This window comes from Phyllostomus hastatus, unplaced genomic scaffold, assembly GCF_019186645.2.
Source record: "Phyllostomus hastatus isolate PE091 unplaced genomic scaffold, TTU_PhHast_1.1 phas_contig_40, whole genome shotgun sequence".
NCBI lineage: Eukaryota > Metazoa > Chordata > Mammalia > Chiroptera > Phyllostomidae > Phyllostomus > Phyllostomus hastatus.
This window is the reverse complement of record NW_025333872.1, coordinates 74,133,910-74,149,497: the sequence shown is the minus strand read 5'-3', so window position 1 is coordinate 74,149,497 and position 15,588 is coordinate 74,133,910. Positions and strand designations below refer to the sequence as shown.

The window sequence follows — 15,588 nt, the reverse complement described above, 5'->3', positions numbered from 1 at the left end:
GGGGTTACTGGGGAAGCCTGTTAGGGAGGTTTTGGCTTTGGAGGTGAGTATACTGACCTCGCTGAGCCCTGCATTGTCGGGTGGATGCAGCTAAGGAGGCTGGTGTTAAGAACCAAACCTTTTCTTAAGACTCTGGCTGCAGACTTCCTAACCAGAGACTCCTGAATGGATTTCAAGGGGCTAAGCTTTTCCCTAATAGTTCCAAAATCATGATTATATGCATTTTTCCTAGAGGTAAAAGATGATTCCTGGCTTTCAGCAAATTCTCAAAAGTATTTATTACTTAATTAAAGGTTAAGAACCTCTGCTCATAATCTGGGTCTGGAATGTGGATTTGCAATGTATAAAAAGTAGAAAGTATTTTAAAATTCCCCATCTGGGGGTGATTAAGATGTCTTGGATACACGTTTCTTGTTTACTTTCCATCACTCATTTGCCTGCGTGAATGCTGTTGTGCAAACCCTGATACCCTCAGAGGCCTCTTCTGAGTACCACACTAACTGTGGAGTCAGAAAGCAAGGATCGCAAGGGCATTTTGCTTTGAAAACAAACCAGAAAATTGAACTGTGATTTCTGAGACACAGTTTTGCCAAAGAACTCAAAATTTCAAGAAAAAGTTCTTGGTGTACAGAAGTGTTTATCTGTCCTCAATTTTCCAGTTGCTCCTAAATGCTATCTAGAAACTAATAGAGGCTGTTCCCTGGTTAGATTAATTCTAAGTCTTTATTTTTATTTTTTAAAGATTTTATTTTTCTAGAGGGGAAAGGAGGGAGAAAGAGAGGGAGAGAAACATCAATGTGTGTTTGTCTCTTCTGTGCCCCCTACTGGGGACCTGGCCCACAACCCAGGCATGTGCCCTGATGGGGAATCGAACCAGTGACCCCTTGCTTTGCTGAGCCACACTAGCCAGGGCCCATTTTAATTTTTTTTAAAGGGTTACATATAATACTTCAGGGAACATAATGTGTGCCCTTCCTCACCTTCCCTTTTATCTGCTTGTGCAGGATCAGGATGTGAAGGAGAGGTCGTGGATGTGCAGTCTCCTGGGATCAAATTTCCAAATTACCAACGCTGTTAACGGGGGAGATGGGAAGATGATATTTGCAACTTTAGGTTAGCTCTGTTTCAAAAAATTCTTCAGTAAATTTTCATGGACTAAATGACAACATAACAAAACGTAAGGTGTTTTATTGAAAGTCTCACATTGGGGAAGCCACAGGGTATTTGTTCAGGTTCAAGGACATTAGAAATAAGGTTAGGAACTTTGGGAAGTAAGACTAGGAAATGAAAGGCCATTCAGGCTTGTGGGGGCATTTGATCCCTGGTTAAGGGTGATGTAAGACAAAGTAGGAAGACTGTTGGCCTGGTCGAGGTGGCAGCCGCGATGAAGATCTGAAGCAGTCCAAGCCGGACCGCGTTCTTCATTGACTGGACCATGGGCACCAAAGAAGGAAGGCATGGCCGTGCGGCCGTATGGCCGTGCTCTGAAGCGCTGTCAGATTGAGTAGCAGTGCCTGCAAGCAGATTATAGCAAAACCCTTGGACTTGGTCGCTCCATGGGACAACTAACATATTTCTGTTCCTGTCTACATAGAAAAACAGTCCAGCTCTATTCAGGATTTCACTGGAAATTCCCTGCTCTCGTTCCATTCAACAGCAACAAAAGAGATAGGTCTTACTTTAAGCTAGCTGGTTATGCTTATCACCGATAACATGGATGTTTAGATCCCATGTATTTCCACCGTGGCTGGAAAGGCTGAGATGGTGGAATGGCATCCACTGAAGCCAAAAGTCAGGCTTCTGAAGTGCTCATCTCCAAAAGGTGAACAAACGCTGGTGGCCGAACCACGGATTTGGCTGGCAGCTGGAAATACGATGCATCCATTCACGCCTTCTGTTCCAAAGAGCATTTTTACACAAGCTGATTTCCACCAGAGGCTAAAAAGAGATCCCTCCCAGAACTGAAAGAATACTGTTCTTCCATATGGCATGAACACTGCTGTTCTAAATTACCCCAGTCTGAAAGCCCCAGCACACATTTTCATTGTGATCAAATGCACAAAAACACAGAACTGAGGGTCTTCAGTCAGAGGGTGAGTTTTGTATTTTTTTCAAGAAGTGCAAAGAGAAACCAATAGCTCCCTGGATGCATATGAAGAATTTGAGGGTAGGGGGAAGAAGCAGAAAATATCCAGCCTTGGTGGTGGATTCCTGCTTTTTTTATTATCCATACGATCTTTTGTATGATTGTATGTCACTATGGAAATTGGTGCATTCTTACAGGTGAACAAATTCGTTATGTTTCATAAAGTTCATCACTCTAATAGACTGTTAGGTTCATATACAAATATTGGAATATAAACAGACTGACACTTAGGACATGTTAAGCATCTTGTGTTCATGTTAACTAGGAAAATAGTAATCACTATTTTAACTACCACTTTGAATGAAATATTTAAGATTTCTATGTTGGCTGTTTGGGGCTCTCACTGAGAGAATTCTGCCAGCGAAATGTTGAATTCCTTCCTCATTTAGGAATGTTTTGGCTCCCTGATGTTTTGGCTTTAAAGGCAAAGTCTTGAATTATTCTCTCATGAGTTAGGTGAACATTCTGCTCTCCTTTTGCCAACACCAAATTGCCAGAATTTCCAAGTCAAGTCGTGCTGAAAGCCTCATGCGTGGGTGCGCCATACCCAGTGTCCAGAGACGGCACTCGTTCAGTGATTTGGTAACGTGGTTGTGAAAGCAACTGGGAGAAGGAGAGAAGCAAACGCAGGGCCAGGATGATGCTTATGAAAGTGTCAAGAGCTGTTGAAGTGCAGGAGGAGGAGGTGTCAAATCCTCTCACAGGAAATGCTCGGGCCATTTGCCTTCTGCAGTGTGATTGATTTCTACCAGCTTCTTTACTTCTAAAATAATGTGGGCTTCCACAGGATTAGGTGATGTTGATGTTTAGGGATTTTATTTTTAAAATATGCCCTTCAGAGTGGGCATAGTCTATAAAAGTTAGAAAGTTACAATGTGTCCAATCCATAAAACACATCCAAGAAAATCTTACAATCTTGGGGCTCTCTGAAGAACTGCTATTTGAGCTGAGTCTCAAAGAAGTCTTGGACAATAGTTGCCACTTTTCGATATGGTTCATAACAAGCATCTTGCTGTGGCTCTTATTTATGAACCAGTGCAGGCTAAGCGGTTGACCACTACTCTCTGAGCAGAAGTTCAGTGCACTCTATCCATTGATCGGTCCCCAAGGGTCACGTTCGTTTCTTACGCTGGTACAGGGAAGAGCCAGCCTTGCTGTTGTGTCGGTGATCAGGAATCTGGGACAGTTCTTCTTTGACTGAAAGGAAGAACATCAGTTAGTACTTTGGAAACAGCTGAGTGTCACAGTGGTTACTGTCCAGCACTTCTACACTGGTGGCCCCAGCAGGTTACAGAAGTCCAGGTCTTCTGAGCAAGTCCTAGTGCAGGAACTCTGCTGGCCTCCTCAACCATTTCCAAGAACATGTAAACTTTATAAAGAATGGTCCCAGGTAGAGTGGACAAATAACCATGGTAATAAAAAGTTGTTACATGCTAAGTATGTTTTATATGTAGTAGAGTAAGTGTGGGTTAAATTTATTAAGATCCTCATATTCAGTAAGCATTTATTAAGCAGGTCTCTGGGCCAGGCGCTTGGGATATGGAAATGAGGAAGATCGGTTTTCTGTCCCTGCTGCTCCCCTCGGCCCAGATGTGTCTGGGCCTCTGCAGTCCTTAGATGTGTCAAATTTACTCTTCCCTTATCTTTTGGCATCTTTTACTGAAAACTGACAGTTTCAAATTTTTTCCATTAACACACTACTTAACTGCTTAAAATGTAACTTCAGTGAAAGCTATTCTCACTAAAATCTTAAAAACTTACCAATTATATTCTAATTATACTAAATCTAGTGGCACATTCCAGTCCCCAGTTTTCTTCTTCTGTAACATGTGACATGCGCCTCCCCCCACCTCCCAGCCATTCTTCTCCCTGTGCTTTTACTGTGTCCATCTTCCCGCATTCTCTGTTCCGCAGCTTGAACCGTTACCTCTCGGCAATAGCAGATTTGATCTTTAGCTCTGAGCTGTTTCTTGAGATCCCAACAGGCATCCCTTGAGATCTAATATATCAAAACAAACAACAAAAACCCCACAAGTAAACCTGCTTTTTTATTCTGGAAAGGTTTATTTTCAGAATTATAACTCACAAGTTATTCAAGCCAGAGAGCAGGAACTTGCAGTCTCATGGAAACTAACACACATTTATACAATTGAACCTGAAAATGTTCCTTTTGGCTCCCATGTCAAATCCAAGCAATTTGTCCCTGCCAGGCACTGTACATGCCAGGCGCCCCAGGACACGGGTTCTTCGAGGCCTCCACTGCGTGTCATCGTTGTCTGGAGAAGGTACCGATGCATCAATGGTGACAGGCTCTGGGCTACGTGAGCCTCGGGGTCTAATAGCTAATATTTGTTGAGCAGTTATTATGTGCCAGACTCTGTGTGAAGGCCCTTGCATTCCTTATTTAATTCTTGCAATGACATTTTGTCGTGGTCACCATTGTAACACCTTACAGATGACCAAACTGAGGCAGAGAGAAATCAAGGGGAAGCCGTTTGCTCAGGATCACAGAAACGGGCAGATTCAGGATTGGATCCCAGACAGTCTGACTCCACGGCTCACACCGTCAACTGCTCAGTTACACTGAGTATTCCACCTAGAGTATTCCACCTTCCACCTAGAGTATTGCTGATCCAGAGGTGTTGCTTGAGATGGCCCATGGCTTAGGTCACAGGTGGCAAACACAAGGCCAAATCCGGCCCTCCACCTTGTTTTATCTGGCCTGGCACCTTGTTTCTACCTGGCAGCAGCGCCGAGCTCCCGCTTCACTGTTAAGGAGTAGTTACATTTACACAGCCCTAAAGTTATATTCAGGCCTTTGAAGGCAACCGCGAGGCTGATGTGGCCGCTTGTGAAAATGAGTTTGACACCCCTGCCTTAGATTATATAAGCTCATTGGAATATGAGTAATTTCTTTTAATTTTAAAAGCTAAGCTGCATGACCAGTGCTTTGAATGAGGAACTAGGATGCAAACTGCAGAGCTGAAAATGGCCGAGCTGAACACTGAGACTGAAAGGAGGGAACCCGGAGAGCAGAGAACAAAATGAGGAGACCAGGAGGCAGCTCATCAACCGACCGTGAATTCTCTCTCTGGTAAATAGTGTGTGCTCGGCACAGTGCAGAAAGCAAGAGGAAAATTGATCCACCTGAGAGCGCTTGCAATTTGGCTACGATTTTATTTCCGTGCATCTACAGTGGATGCGGAGAGAGGTTAGATGGGTGAGGGTAGGCAGGTGAGCCCCTGTTTGTTACTGTGGAAAACTCTATGAGTAACTAATTTTTTCCTTCGGGGGGAAAATGTGATCTTCTTGACCCAGGCTTTGTCATTATATGGAAGAATCACTACCATCAGTAATTATAACTACTCTTGTTACAGAAAGGGATTGATCAATCCTCTTAAAGCCTTTGTAAAATTGCTACCTTGTTTCAAATTCTCCTAGCTATATAAATAAATACATTTATTTATTTATGTATTTTCCATCACCATTTATCCCCTCTATGCCTCTTCGACCTTTACCCCTCCTCTCCTCCCCCACAATTACTACACTGTTGTCTGTATCTGTAAGTTCTTCTCCCTGCCCCCCACCCCCAGTTGTCTTTCATATTGGTGGTGAGTCTATTGGTCCGGGTCAAAAGGATTCGTTCATTCGACAGACATCTATGGAACACCTACTCCATGTTCAATACTCTAAGGGTAGTGCATTGGCTGAGAGGGCCAGCTCTGGAGCCAGCTAGCCAGGGTTCAAATCCTGACTCTACCATTTTCTAGGTGAGTGATCTTGGGAAATTTGCTTAATTATTGCAAGATAATTTTAATGACAATTATCACGGCACATACACTTCCTTCTTGGAACTGATAAACCAGCAGGGGTAATAATGGCTGAAAATTGTTCACAGCAGGCACTGTGAAGAACCTCATATGTGTCGCCTCACATCTCCCCCACAGCAACCCTGTAGTTATACCCTGTTGCTATCCCTATTTTACAGATGAAGAAACATCAACCTCGAGGTTGAGTGGACACTGCTAGAGATCTAGAATGCAAACCCCATTTGGTTTGACTTCGTAGTCTGAGCTGTTAACAATTGCACTCTGCCAACCCTTAATTATTCTGATTTTCCCCAATACTTCTGTGATTGCTGACTACTAAGTGTATATATATATATATGAAATTCAGGGAGGGAGGTCTGGCCACACTGCACATTTTCAGTGCTTGAGTTGTCTGTCTGAGAACGGCAGCTGCAGAAGGCCAGAACCTGATTACTTACCTGACCTTATTTTGGACCTAATGCCATACAAAAGCTTTCAGGCATTTAATACACGCTTCTTAAAAAAATAAGAATAGCTTTGGCCATGTCGGTTATTTTCTAGAGCAATTTGTTTTTGCTCAGAAGTACAGTATTTTGGGGGGCAAAGAGTGACACTTAAAATAGAGGTTCAGGAATTTCAGGATGTGGGGAGGTAAGGTGATCCAAAGTTCCGCCCTGCGAGACATGGAGTGCCCATGGCCTGGTCGAGGAAGGGTTTGGCAACAGGAAGTTCAAGGCTCAGACCTCCACCTCAGGAGCTACTCCTCAAGGCCATCGACAGATTGAATAGTACAGGATGTTAGATAATTTTCTTCCTTTTTGAGAAAATTGATGTTCTCTACATACTAATTAAATTTACGTGCACCATTACCTCCAAAGGCTGGCAGTGTAGGGATTAATGTTGAGTAATTACAATACCTCCACATGCTTTCCATCACATCTTAAAATGCCTCTCCTGTCTGATGGGCTGGGGCCAGGCAGACCGAGTCTCTGTTTCAGAATGCAGGACTCTGGGGTCCTGTGAACACACCAGTGAATCTGTCAATGTCCCTTTCTTTACAGGAACAAAACAGGAATGATTACACTTGCCATAATCCTGGTTGGAAGATTAATGATGTGACATTAGACCATCTGTTTACAGTTTTTAAGTGGGAGCTGCTAAATAGAGACACACACTGGTGATATTTTATTTGGGGCCAAGCGATCTCATTTGTCCTCAAACTGGAGAGAGGGTATTACTACATTCCCTCAGGAAAGTGACGGCAGAAAGAACTGTATTTTTAAAAGCTGTATGGTTTTAGAGGTTTTATTTTAAAAAGACAGGAGAATTTGGAATTAAAGGGACTAGATCTACGTAAAAGTGAAAACATGCGGAGTCCAAGGTCATTTGCTAATGCTGTAAAACTTAATCAAGAATCACTGCAAAAAAGTTTGCCCAGTTCCCACTTGGGACGGGGTAGCAGGCGGAATATAAGCAAAGGGTGTTTGAATAGTAAATTCCTCAGACAGTAACATAGTGCAGCCTGCCCCTCCACTGCCCCCCTGGCCAGGTAACTGTAAGGGAGAATGCCCAGGACTCCAATCTTTCCACCCCACCATGCTTGGGAACCAGTCTCAACAGGCTGAACACTGACAGCAAGGAAGACTGGGCGGTCCAGTCAGCCGGGCGGTCCTGTCTCAGGAGCCTCCAGGTGGTTCATGTGTAGGCCACTAGTGACAGAGTGCTAAGAGTCATCAGTGTTCTTTCCAGCAGTAAACTTCCAAGGGGGCCCCAGTACAGTAAGTAGCTGATGCAGATTGTTGTGAGCTCCTGTCACATCCGCACTCACTCCTCTGTACTCCTTACCTGGAGCCTGGAAGGCCAGGCACACTTCAGTGAGAGCCAGTGGAGAAGAACCACAGAACATGGGGGCTCATTACATTGTGGGGGGTGTCCCTTAGCTGTTTAGAAGATCTGACCTCTGGTGGGAGTGTGCAGCTCTAACTTTGAGACAAGACTTACGGAGAAAGGGCAGGTCGTTCTCACAGCCCTTTGACCGGACATCTGACGAGGCCAGAGCCAGGAGCATGCAGATTGCAGCATCTCTCCTTCAGTGTCTAATGACTTTGCCAGATGCTTTTCATGGTTTTCCAGAACTGAGTTTGTTTTCTTTCATTCAGTTCTGCATGCCCATAGGAAAAAATCTATCCCGGTATCTAAAACAATCCCTGGCTTATGGTGCAATAGGTTCTTAAACATTTGTTGATTGAATGGAGAACTCTTCCTATCCAGAAGTATAATGCAGATTTGGGGCCGGCCTCACAGTTGGTGAAACAGTCCCACCCAGAGAGCGTTTGCCCTCATCCTGGGAGGCTGACCTTCTTGCTGTCCCTTGGGTTAGATGCATTATTGCAAAAAATGGAGGCTTTGAGAGGGATAGGACAGACCTGTAATTCAGCAAGTCTAGAAGTCCAGAAAGGCTCAGTCACCTGTAAGAATTTAGAATAGAGAGAAGTGAAGGGAATGCGAAGAGAGAACAGGTCTGTGGGCCCTCCACTTCCTTCACACACGTGCTTCAGAAGCAGTCCCAATTGGATTGCGCTGCCAGCTGAAGGTGGTTCTTTTTGTCTGAGACCTGATTCTAGACAACTTACACGGCAAGGGGGTGTTGATGTTGAAGGCGGAAGGGTGTCACTACACAGTGATCATGGGGATGTACACGCCGGGCAGCTCTGGGCCTGGGCCTGGGCCTGGGAGCAGCACCCTGCCTGCGTTTTCTCCGGCGTCAGCCGCTGGGATGCTGGGCACACTCTCAAGGGCAAGCTGACTTTTCCAGGGCATTCTGAAGGAATGTGGTTGATATGCTTACACCTCAGAATTATCTCAAAGAGTACAACCCTATAGACCCATTTAAATTTTACACACTGTAGATGATTTCCCCTGAATGTTACACAGGGATAAAGCTATAAAACCAAGATTCACCCTTTTTTTGCAGTTTATCCTAAAACCAGATGTCCCGCTGAATGATCTGACCTATGATAACTCATAAGTAGAGACCAGTAAGAGACTGGGACTCAAGAGGTTCTCTTGGCCTATTGTTCACCTCATTTACTGCTTGGTACATTTTTGAGATACTAAAATTTTATCTCACCGAAGAGGCAGCTAGAGATGACACTTGGAAGTGACATGAGCTATGCAAGTCCCTGACTGTGATGTTAGCGCCCTATCACTGCTCCACAGGGTGCTCACACAGCAGTGGGAGCCTGGCGTGCTTGTGACTAACAATGACCATCTTAACAGCTTTAAAAGACCTTCAAAATGGAAACGTTTGCAGTGGCTAGGAATTAAACCTACTCGGAAAACTCTGAGGGGCCTTGTTATTAGGAAGTTGGGGATTTTTAATTTTCCTTTTTCAGAGGCTCTTTTCCAGGGCTCAGTGGTAATGAATGGCCGAGTGGCAGGACATCCAGCAAACTGGTCTTGGGGCAGTGGAGGATAAACGGACTTAATAAAGAAAACGATTTATCACGCAAATGCTGTGGAGCAAGGCGGACCACGGCTGGGTAGCACTCAATAAGAGCTGTTCATAAAAATGAGACACAAAAAATGAAAGTCGGGGGGATATTTGAGCACATGATGATCGAAAATGTAATGATTCCACAATGTACTCTCTGTCCTCTAGGATTTTGTATGTTCTAAATCTCATAAAAATGAATATCCCCATTTGTATTTCTATTCGATTTTAGAGCATATGTGATCACATTAAAAATTCTGAACATCTGTTTATATAATACTATCCATGAAGGCATTGCTTGGACTTGCTAAGTGTTTGTGGGAGAGAAAGGGTTTTTAAACTTGTTTTATTTAGTACCTTAATATGATACCATCTAACTTAAGAAATATTACTGTTTTCGTTGATCTTGCTAAGGTACTATTAATGTCTAAGGTTAATCCATGTTTTGCTGGGCACACTGTTAACAGACAGTCTCTCAAGTTACAGTCCTGTTTTATTAGTTTCAATTTTACAGCAGAATAAATGGTCTCAATTTAGGACCCAACTGCCCACGTCTAAATCACTGTAAGTTTCCCGAGGTTTATTTTTGTTTGTCTGGTTGATTGGTTTTGGGTTCCCCCCCAACCCACCATAAATCTACAGCCTCATGGAAGGTTCACACCAAGCATCAGATGTGTATTAGGGCTTGGCATGTTGCCAAACGCCGCAGTGTTTGGTACGTTTCATTAGTAGAAGTTCAGTGGCTGAGAAAGAAGTGTGTGCACACACTCACAGGCACACACACACATCTCACGGAGAGAAAGCAGACCATGAAAAACGTTTTAATGTTTGCGAGTCTATTGCCCTGAGAGACAGAGACAAGCAAATCACACACCGAAACTGCTGATTGGCAGTAAGGACCCCTGCCCCTGCCCCAGGAGGCCTTAAGAGGCTGGCCGTGATCCGCACCCAGAAAGGATTAAACTTTGCCCCATTCACCAATGACGTTATCTTGAGAGAGCTTTTCTTAAGAACCTACAAATCAAAGAGATGTGTTGCTCCAGGCCTCCCAGAAAGCACTGTCCTCTCGTAGGCTTGTTGCAAAATTGTGCCATGGGAAAGGACGGCCAACCCCTGCCTTGTGCGGCTTCACACTTACCCTCCATCAGTTTGATCCTGAAGTAGGCAATGAGGAGGAGCAGCAGCAAAGCCACAGGCAGGAAGACCCCGGAGAGCAGGAACCAGCCCGGGAGCTCCCTCAGGAATGCAGACGACAGTGCAGGGCTCATCGCCAGCCCCACAGTGCACCCGGACCGTGAGGTGCGCACTGGGGATGAGGGCTGCTCACTCCGCTCCTGTTTTCTTCTGGGAACCTGGCCTTTGCTCAGTCCATCACAGTGGAACTTTTCATGGACTTTGCTCTATTTAAACAGCCCCGTGGATTCTGAGAGGATTGCTGGCAGGTTACTCTGTGACTCAGCTGCACAGGGTCGAGGAATTCAAAGGTGATTCTCCCACTTCACTCCAGAGAGGAGTGTTTACCTGGCAAGTTTGGAGATGACACCAGGAAGCCTAGATTTCTTTGTATTCAGTTTATCTGGAGTGAAAAGTACCTGACTTCAAGCAAACCTCATCGTTTTCTATATATGTATTCATATATTCCCTGAAGTAGGAAGAACTTTTCCTGCATTTTTTAAGTTTTGGAATTAAAATGACTTAGTAGCCATGTTAATACACCTGTGAGTGAAACTTTCTTTGTCTAGAGAAAGTGAATTTTCCTTCATATTCGTTGATACAACTAATCTCAAGTAAAGAAAAACAATATTTTTTCCATATGTGAAAGCTCTTCTTAGTGTGTGTTGCTCTGAATGTCTTTCTGAGTGGTGCACTCGTGTATTCATTTATTCAACAGACGTGCAATTCTGCTAGAACACAGCCTCTTGACTAGATGCTGGGTGTGCAAAGGAGAGGAAGTCGTGGTCCTGTGCTCTGAGAGGAGACAGGCACAGAGACAATGGCCACAACTGATGATGACAGGACAGATGGTAACGTGGCCCCTCCTCCCCTCGATGCACGAGGGTTTGCCTCCTGCATTGGGAGTTGTATTCTCAGCTCCCTTCTGCTTACACATCCCTGTGGCCCACCATCTGCAGTAGAAGGTGGGCCCTAACTGGTAGTGATGTGGGCTGTGTGGTAACTATAAAGTTTCTGGGAAAAGAACAGGTAATATACGATGTTAACTTGTTGAGTAAGTTACATTGCCCCTGACTGCTTCAGCAAAACATTTTCAAAGATGCTACTCTATTAAGCTAAAACCAATGGCCAGAATGGCTATCACATTGTACCATTTGTGGGGGGAGGGGAATTGGCAGCTACCTTCTTGGGTTCATGCCTCTTCTTATGGTCTAGTCCCCTCTCCTCCCCGCACTGGGTAGCGGCTTTGGTGAGTGGCCGACATTCATACATGAACTTGCTGCTGGCAGTGCCTCCTGAGTCCTTTCAGGAAGGATTTTGCGTGGCCATGCAGTCTCAGTCTCAGCTGTGAAGTGGGTCCCCTAATTATAAAATAATAAGGATGGGGAGGGTCTTGGAAATGCTTGGCTGGCATTTCTGAGCAGAAGCTAGTAAACAGCTTCCTCTCAGGAAAGAGACATCTTAATTTGAGGAAGGCACTTAGAGTAACTGAGATTAGGCATTTGCACTTTCTTGGCTTCCCTTCTCCCACTCTGCAAATCCCGGAGTGGTGCTGCTGCTACCCCTCCCATGTGCCCTCCAATGAGGGGCCTCTCAGGGGCTTTTTCAGCTTGAGCAGGATGCTAATTAGTAAAGTGTCAATCTACAAGAAACTTCCATGACCAGGTGACATTAGCAGGGAGTTGTCAGGCAGCTGTTAGACTGACTGTCATGTTCAGAACTTCTGTCTGTTTTATTCCATTCAGCAAGCCTGCATCGAATGCCTAGACAAAGGTAAGTGAGGGGAACCAGCAAATACATACATGACAGTAGTAGTGTGAGCTCCCAGACTGACAGCAATGAATGCAATGGGAGCCCTGAGTAGAGACTAATTAATTCCAGTTACAAAACTGGGCTGAAGTCATGAGAAATAGGATGTGAGCTGAGCCCGAGCATGAGGAGCTGAGGGATGCCCTCCTTAAACTGATGTGTGACAGTAGGGCTGGACGTGGTTTTGGGGGGACAGGGAAGAACTGAGAGTGACTAAGTGAGTTGGGGTTCAGGCCAGAGAGTGTCTTCAGAGGTGGAAAGTGGGGTAGCATTGAAGCGTATAGACTTGTGAATGCCCTGTGAGTGCTCTACTAAGGTCTCCACTGTTTGGACAAGGAAGACTAGTCAATGGTCTTTGATCATGGAAGTGCACGATCTGACCTGGTTCATGAGCACTTAGTTAGCGCTTAAGAAAATGGACTGAAGAGAAAAGAGATCAGAATAGGCCATCTCAACATGATAGCAAGATACAGAGTCGAGGAAGGGGGTGGCAGAGGGAAGGGGAAGAAGGGGCCAGGCAGTCTGCAGAGATGACATGAACAGTCCTTGGTGAATAATTAATTATACAGAGATAAGTAGATGTCACCAATGATACTGGTATTAAAGTTTTTCTTTATGAAAAAGGTTACATTGCTGGGAACTTCTAAAGGATTAAATGTCAGAATTTATTATCCTCCAGGGCTCAAGAACTTTTATCTATAAAGGCCCTTATCCCAATCCAAACTGGGTGCTGGGGGTTCTGCTCTGTAGGCACAGAAAGTACAGAAAGATGGGCGTTAGAATGCGCTGGTAATACATTTGATTTACTGAATTTTGGGGTGGGGTTCCATAGAGAATCTGTAAATTGCTACCACAATGACAGCAACTTCTTTGCCTGGCTCTCTACCCTGTGTGGGAATTATCATTAATATCCCTGGAAAATATACATCCATGAAAATAGACATATTGCATTGGGGATTAAACTCCCCTGTTGATTTCCTTAATAATGAATGCTTCCTTTGTTGATTTGCATAATGATTTAAGGCACAAGTGATTGCGGATTTTAATATTTGGGAGTCAAATTCCTCAAGTCGTACTCTTAGAACACCTATTGAATATTCTTAGTGACAGCTGGGCAAAAGCCTTCCTTAGATAGTTATGACCTATTGGAGGTTTCGATGCCACCGAACCCATCGGGCCTCTGGTTTGGATTCCGCATTCATCTGACTGGGCCATAAAGTGTGACTCATTCTAATGACATGACACAGAACAGTGCAAGTCCATCAGTCTGTCAGTGGAAAAGTGCCAAAGTGCCATCGACTGATACCTGTCTTATCAAAGCACATGCAGCAATAAAGCCAGTATAAGAAATTAAAGGCAAACGAAACCGACAGATTTCAAATAAAGTGCATTGACCTCATGAGGCTGTTAGTGTTTTGCTGAAATGCAGCACCGCTCACAATGCCAGCGTGGTACTGACTTACTCTAGTGGGAGCCTGTTGAGTGGGAAAGCCCATCTTCTTCTGCCTCCCGTTAACCGTCCCGCCGAGCTGGGCTCACTAGTGCACGTCCATTACAGTGGCATCACTTGGCACCGGTACCACAGTCAGTACAGAAATGGGGACTCTGAAATCGTGTGGTCGTGGTGGTTTATAAGGTGCTCATCAATGAAGAATATGATCATGGAAGTGATGATAAAAAATGTAAATTCTTTGTAAACTTTGAGAAAAGGTCCACCAGCTTTCATTTATTCCTATCTGTGGGTAAGAAATACTGAGGGCTTAACACGTGCTCTGGAGGCCCCGGTTTGTGGGCTATGAGCATATCCACGGATAAGAAGACCAAGTCCCCGGCTTTATGCAACTTGCATACCCAGGGGAGCAGACAGGTGATGTGCAATAGTAGATAACACGGAACACCTGTATTGTGCCAGGTAGTAGTCTAAGCACTTCACAGGTTCTGTCTCACTCCAGGCTCATGTCGACGCCTTTGAAGTAAGCACCATTTCTACCAACACCATTTTATAAGAAAAATTTTGTGGCACTTTCATACTCACATCGTAGCAGATCCAGGGTGTGAACATGGAGCCCAAACCCTCTTCCGCTATGCTAGACTCACCGCCTCTCCGCCATGTAGAGATATACTCGTTCAGTGTTCAGTCGTGACAACTGCTCTGCAGAACAATGAAGAGCACAACAGAAAATGCTAGTTTTAGGTGTGGTGGTCAGGGAGGGTGTAGGCCTGTTAGGGCTGCCATGACAAAACACTGCAAACCAGGGCGCTGAAACAACAGAAATACATGTCCTCACGGTTCTGGAGGCCGGAAATCCCAGACGAAGGTGCTGGGAGTGTTGGTTTCTATTGAGACACCTCTCGTTGGCTTGTGGATGGCATCATCTTGCTGGCCCTCACACGGCCTCCTGTCTGTGAGAAGACACTCCTGGTATCTCTTCCTCCCCCTGTGAGAATACCAACTGTATGGGGTTAGGGTGCCACCCTATGACCTCTTTTATCCTTAATCATAATTACCATTTTACAGGCCCCATCTCAAACATAGTCAGTCACATTGGGGGTTAGAGACTCAACATATGAATTCCAGACACCATTTAGACCATTGCTACATGTGATTTTTCTGCGCGGAGACTTCAGTGAAGTGAAAGAGGAGCCCTGTGCTCATTTCGAGGAACAGAGTTCTAGGCAGAGGGAGCAGAAAGGACTAAATTCCTGAAATGGGAATATTTTTTTGGCGTTACGGAAGATACGTAAAGAGATCTGTTGTAGCTAGAGCATACCGAGAAAAGGGGAAAGTGAAACGAAAATGTGAAAGCACAGCTTGGAGACATATTGATCTAGGAACTTGACCACACTGGCAACAGGCCAGGGAAATGTGCCCAGAGCACGGTCTGTGATACCCACGCCCACCGCCTTGATTGCACGCTGCTTGGGAGTGGTGAGGTGGGTGCGGAGAGCACTGCGGTAAAAGTAGACAAGAGAAACTTCACTGAGTGGTTGTTTGGTGCGATGTAATATAATGGCATTTCAAAAATGCATTTCATTCCTTTTGGAATGTCTTAATTTCAAATTAGTTTTGTGTTTTCAGAGTTATTGATTATACACAAATTCAAAGATGATGAGACAGAAATTTCCCAGTGGAGGCCAAAATTAAAAACAGAAGGATT

General features: G+C 44.7%; 1 long non-coding RNA gene across 1 annotated transcript; it reads right to left on the bottom strand.

The window, feature by feature from the left end:
* Window positions 1-1,160: 1,160 nt before the first annotated feature.
* Window positions 1,161-10,817, bottom strand: LOC123821901. Its single transcript, XR_006786165.1, has 2 exons — window positions 10,587-10,817; window positions 1,161-3,343 (listed from the first exon to the last, which is right to left on the bottom strand). It is a non-coding gene; the product is annotated as an uncharacterized LOC123821901 (long non-coding RNA).
* Between the last annotated feature and the right edge of the window lie 4,771 nt (window positions 10,818-15,588).